The 23,266-nt window shown below is 44.7% G+C and overlaps 1 long non-coding RNA gene across 1 annotated transcript in view; it reads right to left on the reverse strand.

Annotated features, from left to right (window-relative positions):
* Window positions 1-1,543: 1,543 nt before the first annotated feature.
* Window positions 1,544-23,266, reverse strand: part of LOC125403522 (uncharacterized) — a 39,666-nt gene continuing 17,943 nt past the window's right edge. Inside the window, exons 2-3 of the long non-coding RNA XR_015738350.1 lie at window positions 12,715-13,095; window positions 1,544-5,350 (exon numbers count right to left, since the gene is read on the reverse strand). This is a non-coding gene — a long non-coding RNA (uncharacterized LOC125403522). The remainder of the gene's footprint in view (window positions 5,351-12,714; window positions 13,096-23,266) is intronic.

The raw sequence follows: 23,266 nt of genomic DNA on the forward strand, positions 1-23,266 counted from the left end.
GGACAAGTGAAGCCAGACAAGGTCTACGAATTCCTGGATGCTCCCTTTTGGGCTTTCCCACAGGCAGAGCTCTCCCATCTTAGGAATGAGGGGCTGTGACAAGGTTGAGAAGTTATCTGTCCCTGAGCTGAGGAAGTAGGATGGGAATCTGATCCCTGTGTATGTATAAGCTCCCAGTTCCAAAGAACATTTTTATTTTTGTTCTGGTGAGTAGAATTATTCCTTTGGGTTTTTTTTCCTCAAATGAGTACCCATAGATGTTTCTTTAAAACCCAATGGTCAGAGTTTTGAAATATCAGGAAACTATAAATGATATTGGAAATATCAGGAGACTATAAATTTCAGGTGCATATAAAATTATTTCCTATGTGCTGATCCTCTGGCTTGTAAATGTAATCATTCATCTTTCAAAGTAAAGCTACATACCTAAGACTATAGAGGACAGGAATACATGCCTATATTTCCAGTGTCCCAAGGACCAAGGCAGGAGGATCACCACAAGTTCAAGACTAGCCTGAACTACACAGCAAAATAACAAAAAGTAGAGCTGGAGAGATGGCTCAGGGGTTACGAGCACTGGCTGCTCTTCCAGAGAATGAGTTCAGTTCCCAGCAACCACATGGTGGCTCACAACCATCTGTAATGAGATCTGGCGCCCTCTTCTGGCCTGCAGGCATACATGCAGGAAGAATATTCTATACATACTAAATAAATAAAGCTTTTAAAAAAATAACAAAAAGTAAAACATAATTGAAAACTACACTGTGTTTCAAGCCCTTGAGGAGCCCAGAGGTCAGCAAGACAAGTTCTCTGTCATTTCAGCCTGAAAATAAGAGCTGAGGTCTGGCTACAGTCAACACCAGGGCTGTCCACGCTCACGCTAGCTGGAAGGATCCATCTCTAAACCCCAAAGCAGAATCTGAACACAGATCTGTCTGATGCTCTGCTCGTCTCTACTGTATAGGACACTGCTCCCTGCTCATTGGAGGGCTACAACTTGAAATCATCCTTTTAAAAACTGCTTTTATTACCATACAGCAATTATGCATAATAATGGATTTCATTATGACATCTTCATACATGTGTAATATATTTTGACCAAGTTCACCCCTCCATCACCCACTATTGTCCCCCTTCCCATTCTCACTAACCTTTCTTCTCATATTTGTGTGTGTGCACGCGAGCACACGTGCATGCATGCATGTGTGTGTGTGTGTGCACCTCCAATCAGTTTCATTAGAATGCTTTATAGAAGTGTGGATAAGAATTTGCTTACAGGAGCATGGACCCCTTACCAATGGCTACACCACCTAAGAAAAGGTCTCTCCCTCCCCGGTCAACCATTAACTGCATATAAATCCTCAATGGGTAGGGGTGTCCCAGGAGCCTCTCCCTGCATGCCTGAGTGTTGATGGATCCAATCCTGTGGAGATTTTTGTACAAGTGACCTCAGCTACTGTGAGTTCAAGAGAGCTACAGACACATTACACCCAGAATTTGGACTTTCACAACTCCCCACCACCACCACCACCACCACCACCCCCCCACACACACACATTTCCTCTGGCTCTTGCATTCTCTCCATCGTCCTCCATAGCGTCCGCTGATCCTTGGAGGGGATGACAGAGATGTTTCCTTGATGGTTGGGCTTTCAGCGATCACGGCTTCTCTGTACTTTGAACACACAAGTCTCTATGGTTATTGCTGCCGGCTGGAAACAGAATCTTCGCTGGCTTAAGCTGACCCTTTCAGACTACTGGAAAGGCAGAAGCACAGTGCAATCCCTTCTCACCCGACTCCCGTGAACTTTCACTATGCAATCCAGGGGTAAGCACCCAGTTGCTCTGCCAGACTTCTGGAATTTATTTTTGGGAACAAAGGGTAGGGTCAACATTTGAAAGACAGCCACAAATCTGTGGAGTCAAGGAACCGGTAGAGAAAGGATCCAGTTAGCAGTCTTTTTGCTGTTTGCTGTGACATTCTCTCAACAGCCACTGAAGAACCACATTACGTCAGCCTTCGTCTGCCGTTCCCGTGTGGCTTTCGTCATAGCATCCTGGCTTCTCTTTAGTTTTCATCCTGGGTTACCTCTTGTTAGCTTGATTTGTAAATGTACTTGTCTCCCCCAGAATTTACAAATTCTTTCTTTAATTTTCTCTTCTCCTTACTCTAGGTTCCTGTGTGCGCAGGTTCCCTCTGTATAGGTCCTAAATCTAAATTTCTCAGTTGCACTTCTCACTTAAGCTCCAAACTCCATTGCTAAAAACTACATAATATTTCCATTACCATACTCCACCCCACCAGAAAGGTCTAAAGCTGAACTCATCAACTCTCCTCAATTTGTACAGCTCCCTCCGTGCGATGGACACACATTTACGAATGATAATGCCCAACACGGACATCCTCCCTGGACCCTTGTTCTCCAAAGAAGTCTCTGCCAAGCTCTGCTCTCCAGCTCTGACCTGAGCATCTCTGGACATCGGTACATTATAGACAGATTTTTCTTTGGGCCACTGGGTCACAAAAAAAAAAATGATGCAGCTACTTCTTATTAATTATGAAAAATCAACCTATAGCTTAGGCTTGTCCCATTAGCTCTTACAACTTAAATTAACCCATTTATATTAATTTAAGTTTTGTCTCGTGACTTTTTACCTTTCGTCCATTTTGTGCCTCCTGCTTCCTCTCTGTGTACTCTGGCGTCTCTCTCGTCACAATTCATCTCCTCTTCCTCTCTCTCTGCCCGGAAGTCCTGCCTAGCTTCTTCTTGCATAGTTATTGGCCTTCCAGCTCTTTATTAGGCCAATCAGGAGGTGTGGAAAAGACACATTTTTTATAGGGTACAAAAAGATTATTCCACAACACTAGATGCTATTCCTATTATTTGGAATGGGCTTCTAGATGTCTGTTTATTCAGCGAATTTCTTTTTGTTTGTTTGTTTTTGTTTTTTGAGACAGAGTTTCTCTGTGTAGCTTTGGAGCCTATCCTGGAACTAGCTTTTGTAGACCAGGCTTGCCTTGAATTCATAGAGATCCACCTGTCTCTACCTCCCAACTGCTGGGATTAAAGGCATGCACCATCACCACCTGGCTCTGTTCAGTGAATTTCTATGTGTTCAAGAATCAACACGCACAGCCCAGCCCTCATCTAAAGCCCCTATAGATTCCAATTTGTGCAGGAAAGACTTGGACAAGATTTAGATGCTGTATATGGAACACTAAACTAAGGAGCTTTTATTTCTTCCTTCCTTTTTTGTTTGTTGTTTTGATTTTTTGAGATGGGGTTTCTCTATGTACTCCTGGCTGTCCTGGAACTCAATCTATAGACTAGATTGGCCTCGAACTTGCAGAGATCCACCTGTCTCTGCCTCCTGTGGGCTGGGATTAAAGGCGTGTGCCACCATGACCAGCAAAATTTTTTCATCTCTGGATGTTTTCACCTTGTTCTCGGAGTCTTTAGTAAGGATGTCACACATGGAATTCTTAGTCAATGTTTGTTGATATCATTAATGATTAATGAAATAAAATAGAATCAGTGAGCTGTTCCTTCTTTCTGCATCCATTCTTTTGTCTTTTGGTCAGTTGGTTGTCTGGTGATTGTTTGTTTTGTTTTGTTTTTTTGGATAGTCTCACTATAGCTCAGGTTAGTTTTGAATATGACCCTTTCGCTTCAGCCCTGTGTATGCTGAAATTACAGACATGTCTCACCACACTAGGTTTCACTACCGCATAATCTCTTCAAATTTCCTATTACCTACTATTTCTGGATTGGTCACTACTCAGAAATATTGATGTAGCAAACAGCCTGTCCGACACAGCTCTTGGGAGTAAGCTTGGTTTACAGTCCCTGACACCATCTGGCCCCTTGCAAGTACAATAATTCCAGAGCAACTCCTAAGAGAATAACTGATGTGAATTCCTTCATTCCCAACACACGACGAAAGAAAGAAAAGTTTCCATGTATCTGGGCTTCTACAGGGCTGCAGTTCAATAGGTGATCTGTATGCTTCCTCTTGACTCCTAAACACATGTGTTCCTTTGTCTCTCAGGAAGCAATCATCATGTACCATGGAAATCAGCGAGTGCAGAGGAAATGTTGCAGGGGAATAATGAAGCCAACTAGCTCAGCTCCACAAGAGTTGGTCACATCCTAAAACAATTAAAGAACAGGCATCCAAAGACTCTTGAAGGAAGTGTGGTGTTTTGACAGTAACTTTTGCAGTAAGTGAACGCATTCCAAAAGGCTCAAACATTTGCAAAATGTGAGCTAAGCCCCTTGCTCAACCCTCATCCTGCCATCTCAAGAGCCCCAATGCTCACTTGCCATAGTGTTCCCATCCTATCAATTAATAAGTTTAAATGAAAAACAAATATATACAAAGACAGGAAGTTTGGGGGTATAGAGATGAGGAGATTTGGGAGGAGTTAAGAAGTTGGGGTGAATATGACCATATACCGTGTATGAAATTCTTCAAAAATAAAAACATACATATAGTTATATAGTTGTTTTGTTTGAGATAGGATTTCTCTGTGCGTAATTCTGGCTTGTCCTGGAGCTCTCTCTGTAGGCCAGGCTGGCCTCGAACTCACAGAGATCCTTCTGCCTCTGCCTCTGCCTCTCTAGTGCTGGAATTAAAGGTGTGTGCCACCCCCTCCCAGGAAACGAATATTTTTAAAGCTAGTGCTAGTGGCAGCACTTGAGGGAACATGCTCCTTCCACCAATCAGAAGTCATCTTGAGGTGAGCCATGTCCACATGTCCTGGCCTGGATTTCACAGGACAAATATCTTGCAACTAACTTCCCACACCTTTAGCTATTCTCTCTCCATAACCAGACTTACAGCTAGCAGCCTCACAGGTATTAAGACTGTATCAGGTTTAAGACTGTATTTGAGGGCTGAACAACGGCTCAACAACTAAGAGTATGTTCTGCCCTCGCAGAGAACTCTTGAGTTTGATTCTATATTGGGCCGCTCATAGAGCCTCTATTTCCAGCCCCAGGGGATCCAGCGCCATCTTCTGGCCTCTGTGAGCATCTGCGCTCATGTACACACCCCTGGGCACGTGCATACATATAACTTAAAAGTAACCCTTAAATCCAATTATAGGAAAATTAAAACCATACATCATTTACTTTGAAGGCAACATCCAATCGGCCAAATTCCCCTTCCTCCGAAAACCTTCTTATTCGCTTTCTCTTGTAGCAGTGCTGGCAATGGTTTGCTAAGTCTTTGTAGAGATCCGAAGTTTGTGTCTCCCAGAAACTGCTCTGATGGTGAAGATGATGGCGACGCTGTCGCTGTAAATGAAACCGCTCATTTCCATGGTAACAGTGTTTCCTCCTCAGCACCTTAACACAAGGACATTTCTCCTCAGTGAAAACTTATACACTCAACCTCATTACCTTATACCCTATTTTCTATTCAATACAAACTATATTATTAATTGAAGAGTATCATATACACAATTCTAGATGGGACTAAGGCAGGCTAGGGTTTGTGTGGGGGCGCCACAGTCGTCAGGCACCTAGGCCCCATGTAACATGACGGGGGCCGGCTTGTTGGGGCTTCTGTCCCGCCTGGTACCGCAACAGCTGGCAAATCCCAAAGAGAAATTACACACAGGACTCCATAAGGTTATAAACTGATTGGCCCATTGGGTCAGGCTTCTTATTAGTCCTTGTAACTTATATTAATCCATTATCATTATCTATGTTAGCCATAATGGCTCAGTACCTTTTCCAGCGGGGGCAGCTTACATGTTGCTTCTTCAGTGATCTGCGCAGGAGTGGCTGAGGAACCTCCTTGCTTCCCAGAATTCTCCTGTTCTCATTGCATCACCTCTACTTCCTGTCTGGTTTTCCCACCTGTACTGCCTGCCTGGCCAATCAGCGTTTTATTAAAATATGATTGACAGAATACAGACAATTCTCCCGTATCATTTCCCTCTTTTTTTTTTTTAAACAAAGGAAAATACCCATAGTCTATTTGTTGGGAATGTGGGCGTAGTATTTCAGGCTACTTCCTGCTGGTTGGGGAAGCTGATGATCTTATGGGGACCTAAAGAAAATTTAGAGTTATAATCAAGTCCTGACTGGAGTATCCTGTGAGTCTCAATCATCTCAGGCAGGAGTCCTGAATCAGTTCTGGATGTAGAACTCTGTCATCTGGGCCATCTATCCCTGTTGGAGATTTTTTAGGTGGCCTCCCTTGGTCAAAGGTGATTTTTCTTAACTCTGAATAAATCCAGAGCCTCTCCTTTTCTGTGGAAACAAAAGCAGAATCTCTTCTCGAAAGTAACATACCTTTTGACTTCAATTTTGAAGCCAAGGTATTTTCAAAATACCTATCTTAGGTTAGTTCAGCAGCATTTATAAACAAAAGTCTTTTAGCAGCTGTTGCTCCTTCCTCAGCATTCAAACAATTCAATGAGAGCATAATAGCATACAGTATCAAGATTCTCTGTGTATTTTTCATCTTTATGTGGCTTTATTTTAACCTCTATTTCTTTATTTTTACTTTTACTTTTTGAGACTGGTTCTCTGTATATCTTTGTCCTGGAATAACTCTGTAGACCAGGTTGTCCTTGAACTCACAGACTGTCTCTGCCTCCCCAGTGCTAAGATTAAAGGTGTGTGCTACCACACCTTGAACTCACAGATCTGTCTGTCCCTGCCTCCCAGGCATTGGGATTAAAGGTGTGCACTACCACACCTTGAAGTCACAGAGGTCAATCTACCTCTACCCCTTGAAGTCACAGAGGTCAATATGCCTCTGCCTCCCAGGCATTGGGATTAAAGATGTGTACCACCACACCCAACTACTCTCTTTCTTTCCTTTTAACTTTAAGAACTTTAACTTTCAGCCTACATATATTTTTAACACACTGTAAACCATTTAGAGGCTTTCTTCAACTTTGAATCTTTCTTTTACTATATATCTCTCTTTTTCTGACCACATGAGTCTAAAACCATGGCTTTGATGGCTAGATCCAGTCCATTCCTTAGCTTTCCAGACTCATGGTAGAGGTACCACTGGAGCCTTTTACTGCCACAACTCTATGGCGTTTCAAGGTCCCTGCCAGCAAGCAAGCTGGAGCATTCTGCTCACAGACCACACTCAGTCGGACTGCCTGCCTGAAAGAGTCAGAGATTGCCCTGGCAGGACAGTCCAGAAAGCTGGCATTTTAAAACAGTGTAGCTTTTTTCCTGCTACGACTGAAAACCGAAAAGCATGCATTCAGCTTTTCATCAACACAGTTTAAGCGTTTCATGGCAAGACCTCTTAATGAGCTGCAGGGTTTTGCAGCTAAAGCTGAGTCAGGAAGCCTCTCTTAGATGAGAGCCTTGCTTGCCTCTAGCAAGCAAAGTAGACCCGAGAAATTGCTGCTACCAACAAAACATGCTTTACTCTATTCTTTCCCAAGCTTTCTCAAGCTTTCTGTGGATTCAGTTATCCATGTCTGGGCACCATGTGTAGTATGAGGGGCCGGCTTGTTGGGGTATCTGTCCTGCCCAGTACCCCACAGCAGGCAGGCCCCAAAGAAAATCACGCACAAGACTCCATAAGATTATAAACTGATTGGCCCATGGGGTCAGGCTTCTTATTAGTCCTTGTAACTTATATTAATCCATTATCATTATCTATGTTAGCCTTAATGACTCAGTACCTTTTCCAGCGGGGGCAGCTTACATGTTGCTTCTTCAGTGATCTGCGCAGGAGTGGCTGAGGAACCTCCTTGCTTCCCAGAATTCTCCTGTTCTCATTGCATCACCTCTACTTCCTGTCTGGTTTTCCCACCTATACTGCCTGCCTGGCCAATCAGCGTTTTATTAAAATATGATTGACAGAATACAGACAATTCTCTCGTATCAGCCCCATCTGCCCTTCCACTTCCTATCCTAACAGTGGCCTTAGAGCTCAAGGTTACCTCGGGATGAAAAATTATGCTGCTGGAATCCAGCCTCAAAGTCCTTTGTCCGCATAGCAGGGTGGACAGTGGGAAAGCACAGAAAGGATCTAGACCACTGCCTGCCCCTCTTCTAAGAGCTGTCCAGTAGCGGCTTCTCCTTATATCATTGGGCAGGCTTTGCATTCGCTTACACCTCTCTAGGAAAGATGGCTCTGTGGGATCTCAGGAAGAGTGGGAAGAATAGGGAGTTGTCGACGGCTGCAGTGACGAAAGTGGAGCTGAGGGACAGAAAGGCGGTGGTGCACAACTTTAATCCCAGCACTTAGGAGGCAGAGTCGGGGGGAACTTTGAGTTCGAGGCCAGCCTGGTCTACAGAACGAGTTTTAGGATTGCCAGGGCTACACAGGGAAACCCTGTCTCACAAAAAACAAACAACAAAAAACAAAATCAAAAAGCCTAAACAAAAGAGCAAAGGTTTAAAAGTATAAAAAGTGACTGGATTTAAATCTCAGGTCTGGTAGCAAGGAGACCAGGTAATGGGGAGAACTGGACCGGGGTGGTGGTGATAGAGAAAATGAAAAATGATCATTTTCTGACTCCATTTTGAGCGACAAGCCAACCAGACTTGCTAAGGGATGAGAATTCTAGAGAAAACTAAGTCAAGGGTGAGGACCAAAAGTTTGTTTGCTTGCAGGGGACTGAAAGATTGGAGTTGACACTCCCTAAGAAGAGATTAGGGTGGGAAGGATAAGCTCAGGCTGGGAATGTGTATTGGACACCTTGAGTGTAAGGGGAGGCCCTTGAGTTGGATATAGTCTAGAACACAGAGGCACGGTACAGGCTGGAAGTAGACACGGTTAGAAGCCATTGATACGGAGAGAATGGGGAAAACACTAGAATGGATGAAACAGGAAAGTGGTGGGTATAGGTCAGTAACAGAAAACAGCTCAGAACTGAGTCCTGGAGCACTCACTCCATCCTAGAGCGACTTGGAGAGGAAAAGCAGGGAGGCTTTGAAAGTGTAGCTCAGGGGAGACTATGTGTCTACCAGGTAGGAGTCTCGGAGGCCGTCTCAAAAAAAGGAAAGGAAGCACCAAAAAAAGGAAAGAAGGAGGGGAGAAAGGAGAGAGACAGAGACGTAAAGCAAGGAGGAGGCAAGAAAAAGAAATGGAAGAGGAAGAAGAGGAGAAGGAGGAAGATGATGATCTAAAATAAACAGACAAGAAAATGAACAGCAGTTACTGGAGGGGAGAAGTTAGGACGCGGGAGAAGGTGTAGGCAGGAAGCCGAGAACTGGGCGGGCGGTAAGCTAGAGGAGAAAGTGGGTTAAGAGCGCCAGTGTTGTGTTTAGTCTTTTATGGTGAGACATACTCTTGTGGTGCTGGCAAAGACTGGCAGTTCAGGAGAGTGGGAAGGGTTGTGGGGTCATGCTTGATCGGCTAGGAAGGTCAGGGCCTGAATCAAGTTGTCTTCTGACTGCCACACTTGTGCTGCAGTACTTGTGCTTAGATATGCACGCGCATGAACACACACACACACATACACACACAGAGACACTAAATAAATATAGTTTAAAACTTGAGAAAGAGAGAGGATGGAAAAAGGGAAGAGAGGAGAGAAAGAGAGAACAATCTGGAAGTTTGTGGAAGTTTCCTTCTACTGGCTGTATTTCCTCAGTAGACAGCAAGCAAGGTCATTGTGACAATGAGGTAGGAAGAGGGTAAAGTTTTGAAACAAACAAACAAAAAAGGTAGAAAATAATCCCCTCCCAGCAGAGCAAAGAATGAAGGGCCTAAGAAACACAAAATGCAAGTGCTGGGCGGCTAGCTGGGCCTCCAGAGGTCGTGCTAAGAATGAAGCCAGGTGTGGTGCATGCCTGTAAGCCCCACCCTGGGGAGGTGGAGGCAGCCCGGAGCAGAGTTTGAAGCTGGCCTCACCTACATGAGAACCTGTCAATGAAAGGAAGGAGAGATAGAGACACAGGAAGAGAAGGAACAAAAGACAAAAAAAAATCGAACCAAGTCAGATCAGTTTGGCTGTGCGCCACACTCCAGCTTTGATCAGCTGCGGGAATGGGGTGTGGGGAGTCCACCTGGACAAAGGCTATGTACAGCTCAACAAAGGGAGCGGGTCATGGCGTGAGGGACTGTAACAGTAGAGGGGTCAATGGATGTGGGGTTCTAAAGGTGAAGGAGTGTCAATGCCTAGAATATGTATGTGTCCCCTAAACTGTCCCTCCCCATACCCAAATCTACTGATATTTTATTAGTGTGAGTTAAAGCTTAATTCAAAAATAAGCAGGACAGCCTTCATCCAAGACTTCCCGCTGCCTACCTGAAGGACAAAGCCATGTTCCTGGACTGCCTGTGTTGGTAAACTTCCTGCCATTTCTTAATCCACAAAGTCGAGATTCCAGTGGGCTTCCTGGCATGGCTAAGTGCCAGGCCAGTGAGAATCTCATTACCTGTGGAAGACAGAATGCCAGCGCTCCGCAGGCCACTATGTGGGTCTTCTCTCAGGTCCAGAATTTCGAAGCTCAGCGGGACTGCCAACATAACCTGGGTGGAGAATGGAACAAAACCCAAACTTCCTTAGCCGGGCTTCTTAAACAGGGTGTAGGGAGGATCCAGAAGGAACAAAGTGGCCTCAAGTCAAGAATCCCAGTGGAAGCCTTGAGATGCCAGGCCTGGTTCATCCAGCCAATAGCACTGTTTAATGGGCATCCCAGAGCTCTGGAGAGCCAAAATAGCCCATAGACAAATCGTGGTTAATTTCCTTTTTCTTTCTCTCACTCTCTCAGCACAGAAAGCCCAAATTTCTTTTAGTATCTAAACTGATGTCTCAGTACCCAGGTATTTACAACCTGTTTTCTCCAAAGTGTCTGTCCAGGATCTCAGAGTTTTAAAACTTTGTTCCTTCATTGGGTGATATGGACCACTGGGTTAACTCCTAGTCTTTGTGCAACCTCTGTTTTGAGAATCTCCAAGTAACATGTAAAGTACTAATATCCGGGAATTCTGAACAAATGGAGGTTTCCTTACTTGATTAGGAGGAATAAAACCAGCAAGTTTGTTGTTTTGCTTTTATGAAATCCAAGAGAGATGTTCCTGTCACGTTTTACAGTGTTAAATGCTGTGGAGGTCAACCATCCAGTACTTAAATAGCTATTCCCCTGCCCAGGCCCAGGTCCTAGAAATCATTGAACATGGATGATAAAGCCCTGCCTTCAGAGAATAAACTGCAAGCAGGAACCCTTTTCTGGAAGGTAAAGGGAAAAGCTTTAATGGTTCTTTAATGGTGGCTTGGGTTTAAGCACTAAACTGTCTCTCTAGTATTTGAAGGGATTTCGTTTGGAGCTCATTGTGTTGACTGTCTTTGGAAAGATTAGATAGTTTAGTTAGACTCCTCCTGGCCATGTAAATGTCTCCCCATTTATTGACTGTCTGCAGTCTTTATCAAAGACCGAACACAATCGGCAGCTTGTAAACAGAGATCCCATTATCTGTGTGCTACTGATAAGATTTACTGAGAGTTGAAATTTTTTTTATGATTGACTGACCAGTTAAAGATACTCATACAGTACAGAAAAGGATGATAAATGAATAAGAATTCAGCCCATGAACGTGCCACTTTGTTTGGGGGCTACAATCCCTGGTTTGCACCTGTAGATTGTAGAAGTAACTACGTGTACAGCAATCGGTTAAAAACATGCAAGTCCATTTGAATATTCTATGTACTTTCCTGCTGCTCTTTCAATGACCTGCAAAGGGGTTTATGCTTCCCCAGGAAGACTACGTTAAATCTTTCAGAACACATAGAGACAAATTCCGTGGATGTGTATCCACTTTGGGAACATTCTAAAAATTTGCTAAGGTATTCAGATCTGAATTGGTCTTTGTTTTGTTTTGGTTTATTTTGGTTTGGTTTTGCTGCTGAAGATCAAATCAAGATCTTGGCAAGCACTACCTTCCAACTTAGAGGTCCGTGTTTTCAAATGCTATAATCAAAATGCAAATTTTGATTGGTGCTCAGTAGGTGTTTTTGACCCATGGGACCGACATTCTGTTGTATTGATTCTGATTTTGGTGGTCTCTGCTGAGTGGGGAGGGTTTTGTGCCATTCAGCTTCCTTCCCTGAGTGACAGAGGGGAGAAAGTATCCCATCCTTCCAGACACACATGGCAAGGATTCCAGGAAACATGGCTTCCATAGTTCAACCAAAGCAAGAAGGGACTTTGCAGCAAGAGGTACAGGAAGAGAGAGGGCTAGGGTTCGAGAGAAGGCCCCAAAATAGATGTGAAATTAGGCAGTTTTATCTGAGAGAGATGGAAAGGATGCCCTGCCTTCAGCTTTGATCACTTCCTTGAAACTTCCTGTTGTCTGCTTCCTTACCTCCTGACAGAAAGCTGTCCTGAGCCCTATGAGTCCACACGACGGCTCTCTGTGGGCCTTTCAAACTCCTTCATCCGAATTGTATTTTATTCATGGATTCCTAGGAATTCCTGTGTTCAGCCTCCCACAGCTGTAAACTCCTGCAGGGCTGGACTTAATCTTGTGTTTTTTATTTGTTTCTAGACAGGGTCTCACTAAGTAGCCTTGGTTGGCTTGGAATCCAGGCTGGCCTTGAATTTACAGAGACCTGCCTGCCTCTACTTCCCCAGTGCTGGGGTGAAAGTCAAGCACCACCAACCTGGTTCAGTCTCAATGATTTAAAGCATAACAAACAGAGGTTAGCATATAATACATTCTTAATGCACCGAGCAGGAAGAAGGAAGGCCCGTTATTTTAGCCTTGGCTCACACACCTCATCTTCTCATCCTCAAAAAGTCCTTACACCCTCAAGGGCCGATTGTGCTCTGTGGGCATCTCAGTGAGAACTGCACACTTGCATACTTAGCAGACTTGGGTCAAGTCTCCATGGTTTGATATCTGTGTCCTATGTATCACAATCACAATCAAAGAGTTCCACGTCCACAGGCTGAGTCGGCTTCTGTCCCCTGCTTCACCCACAGTGCCTCAAGGCGTCTCTTCAGGGTTGTCACCCACCAAGTGACTGTTGGTTAGGAAGGGAGGGAAGGTGGACCGGCCTCCTCTGTGAACGGCAGCACATCCGGGACTATCCAGGCACAAACAGAAGCCAAGCCATAAGGAGCAGCAGGCAGACAGCCCCCCAGTCTTCAAACACCTCCAAATAAAAGACAAAGAAATCTCACTAGATGTTTGCCAGAGGCAGGCAGAGGACAATGGCGGCACTTCGGTCAGGACAACCTAAGAAGGAACAAATGGCCAGTTGTCACTGGAGCAAACTAGGCAAAGGAGGCAAAGTCATCAATAAGAATTGGCTAAGCACCAATGATGCACAGAGCATTTGAGGTTCATTCTGCTTCTTAGCCATTTCATTGAGATGTAATTCATATGCTGTGTACCTCACCCAATTAGAGTACATGCTCAGTGGACTTAGTAGATACACAGTGTTATACAGACAATATCCCATAGAACTTCATACCCTGCTCAATGCCGCCACCCCAGTTAACAGTCCCACCTGTAACTTAATCAGCCGCTAACTTACTTTCTGATTTTACTGATTATTCCTGTTCTGAAAACTTGATATGAAATGGAATAAAATATGACTCCTTATGCCTAGCTTCTTTCTTTTAGCACATTCTCAAGGTTCATGCATATCATAGCCTGTAGCAGAATTCAGTCCCTTTTATCATCAGATAATGTTCCATCATATAGATGTATTATGTTCCATAGATCCCCTTATCCGTGGATGGGTATTTTGGGGTACATTTCAATTTTTTATTAGCATGCATTAGTTATGCAGAATCATGCCATTTTCACATACACACACAAAGTATTTTGACAGTCAGCTCCCACAGACTCTCCCACCTGTTTCCCTCTGGTTGTTTCCTCTTTCCAAACAGTGAGGATGGGATTCGTGCTTTCGTTCTGAAAGTAGGTCTCATGCGGCCAAGGCTGCTCTCTGAAGCTGGCCTTGAACTTATGATCCTCCTACTTCTACTTTCTGAGTGGTGGGGTTACAAGGGTATACAACCACATCTGACTACCAGGGTTGATTCTTGACAAATGGTTTCTCATTTTTCTTTCCAATACTCCTGAAAGTAAGGTGTATGTGTCTTCACTCTACAGATGTGACCCAGATGGCCAATTCTCCCACTCCCTTGAAAATGGCAGTAGGAGTGACCCCAGGTCTGCTTGGCTCAAAGCTTCCATATTCAGTCACCGCCTGCTATTTAGCCAATCTTGCCTATACAGATAGCACACACCAAATGCTAAAGACTCAGAGGTAACTGCTGCCCCCTCTCCCGTGTTTCAGGAAATGTAACCGTGAATTAAATTATTTCAGTAGCTGTGGACATAGTGGCAAACACACGAGCTTTGGGATAGACAGTCATGTTCTGTCCACTTCATAACCGTGTCATATGAGCCAAGGTGTTAAATTTCTTTCTGTCTGTGTTTCCTGCCATGTAAAAGTGCAAACAATTCCCCTCCGACGAGACTGTAGACTGTGGTGAGGATGAATTGAGGCGGGGATGTGAAGTGCCTGACACGGAGTAGGTAGTTATGATGTTGTAGCTATCACACTCATGGCTGCTTTCAGTGGAAGTAAGAACAAGTCTCATGCGCACATGCATGCATGCATACAGACACACACATGCACGCATACAATCACACGCATGCATACACACATGCACGCATACACTCACATGCATGCACACACATGCACACATACATACATGCATACATACACACACATGCACGCATACACATACACACATGCATGCACGCACACATGCGCGCACACACCCCTTCCCCATTGACAGGAGTCTGGGAAAGCCAGCTCTGGGTGTGGGGTGGTGGGAAATCCAGGCAGAAATCTCCAGTGGCAGACAGGCAGAGATAAGAGGCAGGAACTCAGGTGAGAGGTCAGGGTTAGAGATATGGATTCCGGGGTTATCTGCATGAAGGTGAAGTGTTGTTCCCACGGATCAAACTAAGAGCACTACCACAGTTTACAACCAAATTTGAAGCAAGCTTTAATAAAATACTGATCAGGTGGATGGGCTCTGGCCAGGTCCATACCCAGGTTCCCAGGAAATGGCCTGGAATCAAGTATGGCAAGGACGTAAGAAGGAAAACCCGTAATTCCTTGCATTTTCCATCAGGTCCAATCAGAGGCAAGCATACATCCTGACACGTTTCCTGCCTATCTACCTCCTGCCCACACATGACCAAGCACATCCAGTGCAGATGGGACAAACTTGCTTAGAGGAGTGAAAACTCGTGACCTCTAGCATTTCAGGAACTCCGTCCTTGGGGCTTGCAGATCGGACTCCGTTTTGTTTCGTGGATCTCTAAGGCATAGTAATTAAAACTTAAAATGTAACTTTGGCTCTCATAGAAGGTCGACACTGTGATGATGTCTTAGTAAAACAGGCAGAAAATGAAGAAGTGAGTCCAAGGTCCAAACCCTGCACTCTCCACCGTTAAGGCCACGGAACAGAATAAGAAGCAACAAGAGATAGAAACAAGCGTGTGAGGGGCTGTGATTGGACAAAAGCAGCATTTAATTATGAAAACCAAGGAGAAAGGACGTTTGAGACAGAGAGAGGTGTGGGAGAAAACCGAAAAGGCAGGCGGTAAGAAAGTATACAGTACCGAAGACTGAGACGAGCCGCTACGGTCAGCGCCCGGAAGCCATGGCGGCTTCAGTACTGAGCAGCTCTCCGTCCAATCCATTGGGCACCTGGACAACGGTTAAGCAATTCTGCTCTAGGTAAGCACTGCAATAAGTAGCCAGTCTTAAAAATGTAGACTCCAGGAAGGTGGCTGTGTTTTAATGGGACAGTATGTAAATTCCAATAATATGACTTGAGATTTCATGATGCTGTTACCCTAACCCAAGTTTCCACTTAGCAAGTTTTGATCAAAATTTGTCTTCTTCCTCAAATCACAACTGCCTGAAAATGCCATTAAGACAACGTTCTTTTTCCTAACTATGTGTTTATCTAGGACTTTTACCAAAACAGTGTGTCCCAGCAGGTTCAGTGCAGAACAGACATTGAACAAGAGGGGTCACCTGTTGTGTGTTAGGACACACACTAAAGATACTTGGAAACTCTCTATATAAATGACAAATTATTTGCTATTTGGAAAATACACCTGTGTTTTTACAAGATATCTGTGTTAACATGTAATAACCTTACTGCTGCTATTTTAAAATGGGCTAATAAACAATATTAAAAAAAATACAAATTCTGAGCCCACTCAGTTCCCTGTCCCCGTCACCACCACCAAAGACTCTGGTTCAGTAGGAATGACATTAGCCCCGGAAGGGTTTGTTTATCCTGATTTCTTGCTATTACCATGCTGGAATCCTCAGACTGTGCTTTGTTAAGATGTAGTCTCTTGTAGCCCAGGCTGGCCTCAAACTCACTGTATAGTCAAGCATTATCTCAACATCATCCTTGACCCTCTTACTTTGTGTCCCCATATATTTAGATTCCAGACTTATGCCACCACGGTCAGCTTATATGGTGCTGGGGATCAAACCCCCAGATTTGTGTGTGCGAGTTTCATCACCAGCCCTCAGAATACACTTTAGATAGGAGCTTTCTATTCCTAGCGCCCCTACTACTCCCTAGATTACAAACAGAAAAGAGAAAGAGAAACACATTGTGTCAGCCGCTGGGGAGAGACTCCCTCTGGCATCTTATTCCCACTGTATACATTTCAGAGACAGTCTTTTGACCTCACCAGAGACAAGTGCTCAGAGTGAAATCCCCCAAGGTGTCATGGCCTCCCCACCTGTCCTGAAGCCTCTGTTCTGGCCAACGTATTTAATTATGTTTGAAGCCCATGTTTCCTTTGGTGAAGCTTTTTCCATTATAGCCATTTATCAAAGGATTTATAACCCTCGAGGTAAAGTTCCTTGAAGGATGATCTCCACCACAGACACGTTAAGAGCCCTTCAGGTGCATTAATGCCCTGGCCCCTGGATTTATTGCAACACAGTAAAGTTTTTCTTTAGAAAACACACTCTGAGTCCCTGCAGCCTTTTCCAGAGCGAGATGAAAAGCCGAATGATTTGAGAGGGAGTCAAAGAATGCCATCTTTTTAATTATGTGCTAAACACAGGAACACCTAATACAAATATTTGGCTATGTGGTCAAGCAGTGGCTCTAAGGTCACTGGTAGAAATTTATAGGGAACTTTAAGGGCCCTGCACAATGATCTTCTTGGTTATGGCTTCTGAATTGCTCTTCATTGCCAATACCGCTGCATTTGGACATAAATAAAATTTGCTGAATTAGGGCCCTGCCCTGGCTAAAATGTTTACCCTTTCCTTGAAATGAGTTGCGGTCATGGAAGCCTTTCTGTTTTGTTGGCAGGAGCAGATTTACACAAGATTAGCCCTCTTAACATAGCCTAATGACTCACTAACTCAAAGTGCTTTCTGGGTAGGTGCTGGACTTGTCTGCTCAACGTGGAGGGGAAAAGGGGGAAATAGGAGAAATCTATTTCAGAATGTCTTAGGGTAGCGTGACGCCACACTGCCTACGGTGCTAGAAGATCTATTCTGCACATAGTTTTTCCAAATATTGGACTGGAAGGGTTGTCAATCATGCGCTCTGCTCTGCTTGAGCCCTGGCTCACCAAGATGCAATGTTTCCTTCTATGAGGCTTAGTTCTCCATGCGCTGGACCCTCAGCCTCCGATGTGCCGGCTTTGTCTCCCGACTGAAATGGAAGGCAGTTGTGTTGTGATGTGAGAAAAATTCCCATGGCCTGGACTGATCACAGAGGACAGAAGCAGCAGAGAAGGGGGGGAAATTCTAGAGACAATGTCAGGTACAGTGGTGCACACCTGTAGTCCCAGAGCTTAGAAGGCTGAGGCCAACCTGGGTGACAGACCTTGTCTTAAAAAGTAAAAATAAACAAACACTAACTGTTTAGTTTTTTTTAAAAAAAAAAAGCCTTAGGGCTAAGACTTGGAGGAAAGGTGTGTGTTTCATTTCTGACCACCTTCCCGTGGGCTTGCACCTTTCAGTAAGATTTTACGTGGGACAGTCTTTAAATACTATTTTAAGTAGACCCTGAAATGCTTCCTTTTCACAAGGAATTTTTTTATAAAATATGCTTTTTTTATAAAATATGGCAGGCTTTCCTATTGTGCTTGCTCTGCCTCCATCTTTCTTTTAGTTCTCTTTTTTTTTAAAGATATATTTATTTATTATGTATACAGTGTTCTGTCTGCATGAATACCTGCAGGGCAGAAGAGGGCACCAGATGGTTGTGAGCCGCCATGTGGTTGCTGGGAATTGAATTCAGGACCTCTGGAAGAACAGTCAGTGCTCTTAACTGCTGAGCCACCTCTCCAGCCCCCGAACTCAGGTCTTCTTGTTTGTACAGGAAGAACCTTTAGTCACTGAAATAAACCAATGACCCAGGTAATAAATGTTTTAGATGATTGTTAAATGCAGGGGCAGAGTCAAACATTACGAGTTTGATTCACTGTTTAAAGTGCAGTTCTTCCTCACAAGTATCAGGACTGTTGGTTACTGTCGTCAATGGCGCAATGGCCTGAATACAAGCAGGACCCCTCAAAGGTACCTGCCTTGGAAGTTTGATCCCCAGGTATCCCAGTCAGCTTTAACTGTTGTCAGCTTGATACAGCCTAGTGTTACCTAAGATGACTGTCTCAACTGAAGGACGGCCCAGAGCAGATTGGTCTGTTGAGTATGTCGGGGAAGGACTGTCTTGATTGTCAACTGCTACAGAAAGGCCCATCCCACAGATGGCAGTACCATTCCCTAAGCAGGTGGTCCTGGGCTGTGTAAGGAGGGAGCCACCAAGCAACATTGCATGGCTTCCGCAGTACTTCCTAGCTATGAGTGAGTTCCTGGTCATGGGGGTTGCGTCAAGAAATAGTAAGCACGCTTGTCTTCTTGTTGACATCCTTCAGTGGTGGGCTGTGACCTGAGAGTCTATGCCAAATAAACACTTTCCTACTGAAGCTGGTTTTAGTCAGAGTGTTATATCAAGTCACAAAAATGAAGCCACCGCTCCAGAGTAGAGATACTGGGGCACACTGTGAGCTGTTAAGAGGCAGAGGTCCTTAGGTAATAGAAGCCACCAAAGAGGGGTTAAGAGACTACAGTGCTCTTCCTTTTGCTTCCTAGCTCATATCTTGAGTGTTTCTTTTCTCCTACCATTCACTTCTACCATCATATGTAGTCTTCCAGAGGCAGAAAGCAATAGACAGTCCTATGTGGAGATCTGGTCTCTGAGCCGTGGATGAAAACAACCTTGGTCTGAGTTAAAACAACATAATTTCAGTACAGTTACCCAGAGAGGACCAACACAATGTGTACGAACTATCAGACAGCTTTCCTCCGAGGGGGACTGGATTATTGAGCAGCTGTGCAGCGCGGGACACAGCCAGAAAGGAGGTAAGAGGATAGGCCTGCTTCAGGACATCAAGGAGCTGCCAGGATGTATTGTGAGGTTTCCAAGCACCTCAAGGACTTAAAAAGTAGGAAAATTCCAGTGCATTTTCCAAACGGGAATCACAGTATTGTCCTGCCCACCCCCCTACATACACATACTTCCTCCCTCCCTACTCCCCACCCCCAACCCCCCCCCCCCCACTTCTCATCTCATATTCTCAGGCAGCCCAGGCTGGCCTTGAACTCACTCTACAGCCAGACCTTGATTTTCGGATTCTCCCATTTCTCCTTACCACACGCAGAGATTACCCACCTGAGTCACCTGGTCCAGTTTATGCAATGCCGGGGGGGTGGGGGGGGGGGGGGAGGTGGGGGGTCCAAGCATGCTAGGTAAGCAGCAAGCAGTCTCCCAGGTGAGCGACAGCCCCACCCCCACGCCATCATTACTCATTCTAGAGGTTCTCTCTCTCCCCAGCCACAGAAAACTCTTCTTTCTATTCGGCCTCCACTCTAGTTTCGGGTCTGTGAAAAGCGAATGTGTCTCCTAGTGAAGAAAACTTGTGATGATTGATTTAAGAACCCCAGGGGGTTTGGTGTGGCTCCCCGGAAGTCAGGGAAGTGGCAGCTTTAACCCTGAGTCGCACGGCTCAACAACTTGTTTAATTTTCCAAACTCTGACAGGCATGCCATCCCTTCTCTGAAAAATGATACAATGGCGATATTTTCGTCATTAGAAAAAGACTTTCTTAGATCATTTTTCTCACAATAATGGCAGTAAATTAAAAACATCCTAAATCTTCATCAAAAGGGAAATGGTTAAATAGGCTAAGGACAGGTTGGTTGTTTTGTTTTTTTTAACAAGTCTGATAAATCTGTCCACAAAGTCCTAATGTTAGCAAGAAAAGCAGACTGAAAGAAATATATGTGGCTGATTCTGTTGTTGCTGCTTTGCTGTAGTCCTGGGCATGGAACCCAAGACCCTAAGTATGCGAGGTAAACTCTCTTCCCTGCGCTGTATCCCCAGCACTCACTTTACTGGCTTTGAAATACCAAAGTTACGTTTCTGGATATCTATAGTCATTCACACATAAACCCAGGCAGACCTAGCAACAATCCAGTGACAGCAGTGGCCACTTCTAAGGAGAAGAGTAAAGGCAAAGGAATCCAAGCAGCTTCTGACTTCCTCACTATGGCTGGTTCTCACAGCACCACATGTTATGTGGGCTGCTGGGGAAGGAAAAACCTTAATGGTGTCCGACAGCAAATCCCAAATACTACAAGAGGGACCGTCCAGGTGGGACGGCAAAACAGCGATATGAAGGTTATGGGGACAACCAACCACTTGGCATTGGATTTGAGGCCTGCTCTGCTCCAGGGAACTCAAGCTTGGTACTGTAAACTAGCCAAAAGCCCGTGGCTGGGAAGTCGTTGGCCCTCGAGAGAACCTTCTACTGTTGTCTTACTATATGAATATGTTATCCGTGTGCTTTCTAAAAATTTAGGTTTAAACCCATAGATTAGTGCTGCTCTCAATCTTGGCCAAAGAAACTTCCCCTCTCGTGGTCAGCAGTTACCCCTCCCTGCCCTCCAATAGCCCTAGCAAAGCCCAGCAAATGTTCCTCCTCCTCTTCCTCAATTCAGCACAGGAAAGACAAGCACTCAACTATCCAACTGCTCTGGCCAATTTAAATGACTTCCCCCCATTAACTATGCTGAATACAATATTTACTTTTTTTTTTTTTATCTAAGTCTCTCCTTGGGACTTGTTCTGATTTTTTTTTCCCACCCTTTTCAAATTAGCGCTTCATTCTCGGATATCCCCTGCTCAGAGAAGCCTCCTCCGGAGCCCGCCCTCCCCACCACCCTCTCATTGTGTCTCTGCAAACACCCGCTTCCTAGAAAACCATCTCATAGGCACTGGTGACTTGGACATCACACCATTTCCTCCTGTGCTCTAATTTCATTTTCAAGTTCTCGGTCCTTGGTTATCCGCTGCTCTGTCTCGTTCCAGAAAGAAAACGAAAATTATCTGAGCAACCCCCATCCTTGACTGCAAAAGTTCTGGCAACTATGCACCCAGGGGTGATCAATTCCTGCAGGCAAATTATCCCTCCATTTTTAAAAGAAATAAACGAGCCAGATTCCCCTCTACTTTCTTTTTAAAGAAATGTTTTGCTTTGTTTTTTCCTCTCTGTGGTCCTCTTAAATATCTTAAACAAGGAACTTTAATAAAGAAGTGGCCCTATCTAATATTTATTGTGTTCCTGAGACAAATGAAGCAGTGCGCCAGCCTTGGGCATTTAGTAGTTTTAAGGACGATTCCTGAGCCCTGCTTGAGGGAAACTGGTCACTTCTGCTTGTACTTCTTTTCTTCTCTTTTGTGTACCCAGGTTTCTCAGCCTCAGTTTTGAATATTCACACCCCAATTCTCTAATCTTTCTTGTTAACACCTCGTAGTTTGGCCTTTGATTATTTCACTCGGTGATTAGCGCTCCTACAATAAGTGTTAATCTCTTTTAAAATACCTCAAAGCTCTGCCCTTGAACCAATCGGTATTCCAGAGAGGATATCCCTATTGTGAGTCCTATCTACGAAGCATTTCCCTCGCACACCACTGGCTCAGGAGAGGCCTGCGTCAAATCTTGTGACACAGTTAAAATATAGTATGGCAAGCCCAGGTTGCACCCACCACACACTGTAGACTCCTACTGTGTGCAGCGACTTGTCACGGCTAAAAGCAGAGCCTCATGTAGTAATAGCGAATAGACCTCTAGAGGGCGCCCTCGGCAGTTCTGTCCGGGAAGAGCGAATTCCAGGCCTTAGAGAGCCAAGATAAAAAACACTGTGCTTAGTGGTTAAGAGCATTGCCTACTCTTCCAAAGGTCCTGAGTTCAATTCCCAGCAACCACATGGTGGCTCATAACCATCTGTAATGAGGTCTGGTGCTCTCTTCTGGTCTGCAGGCATATACGCAGACAGAATATTGTATACATAATAAATAAATAAATATTTAAAAAAAAAACACTGTGCAGGGTTTCCCGCGCCCTTGTAACCCAGTCACTCCAGTGAGAGCTGCACCCTTTTCTAAAGCAGCCAGAGCAACAGCCAATGCTCTGCCGACCAGTATGAGAGCACCGAGCTCTCTGCGGCCAGTTTTCTCCTAGACGACGAGTGTATTTGAACTAGTGAGCGAACTAAGTTTGGTCCCTACAACAGTCCTTCCTATTTCAAAGTGAGGTGTGGGTTTGTCTTAAATGCAGGCTAAAGCCAGGCGTCGTTGGCGTTCGCCTTTAATCCCATCACTCGGGAGGCAGAGGTAGGAGGATGTGAGTTCGAGGCCAGCCTTGTCTACATGAGCTAGTTCCAGGACAGGCTCCAAAGCTACAGAGAAACCCTGTCTTGGAAAACAAAAAACAAAAACAAATAAACAACAACAACAACAAAAATGCAGACTAGAGCAGTGGTTCTCAACCTGTGGGTCTCGATCCCTCAGGAATCAAACCTCCTTTTCACAGGGTCACCCAAGGCCATCCTGCACATCAGATCGTATTTACATTGCGATCCACAACAGGCAGATTACAGTTATGAAGGAGCAACAGAAATAATTTATGGGTAGGGGTCACCACAGCATGAGGCACTGTATTAAAGGGTCACAGCATTAGGAAGGTTGAGAACAGGTGGTCTAGAATGACGCTTTCAAAGTGGCAAGCCCTTAGCAGGCACCCCACATGAGGAAGGACAAACACAAGAAGCTAATTTTTCCTTTTGTAGTTCAGAGAGCAGCCTTCATCTTCGTGGCAGGTGGTCAGCTTCCATTAGACCACCGCAGTTTCAGCACTCTAGAAAGTTTCCCATAAAACTTGTCTTTCCCATCTTCCCCTCT

The sequence above is a fragment of the Myodes glareolus genome, chromosome 7 (assembly GCF_982192425.1).
Source record: "Myodes glareolus chromosome 7, mMyoGla1.1, whole genome shotgun sequence".
Lineage (NCBI taxonomy): Eukaryota > Metazoa > Chordata > Mammalia > Rodentia > Cricetidae > Myodes > Myodes glareolus.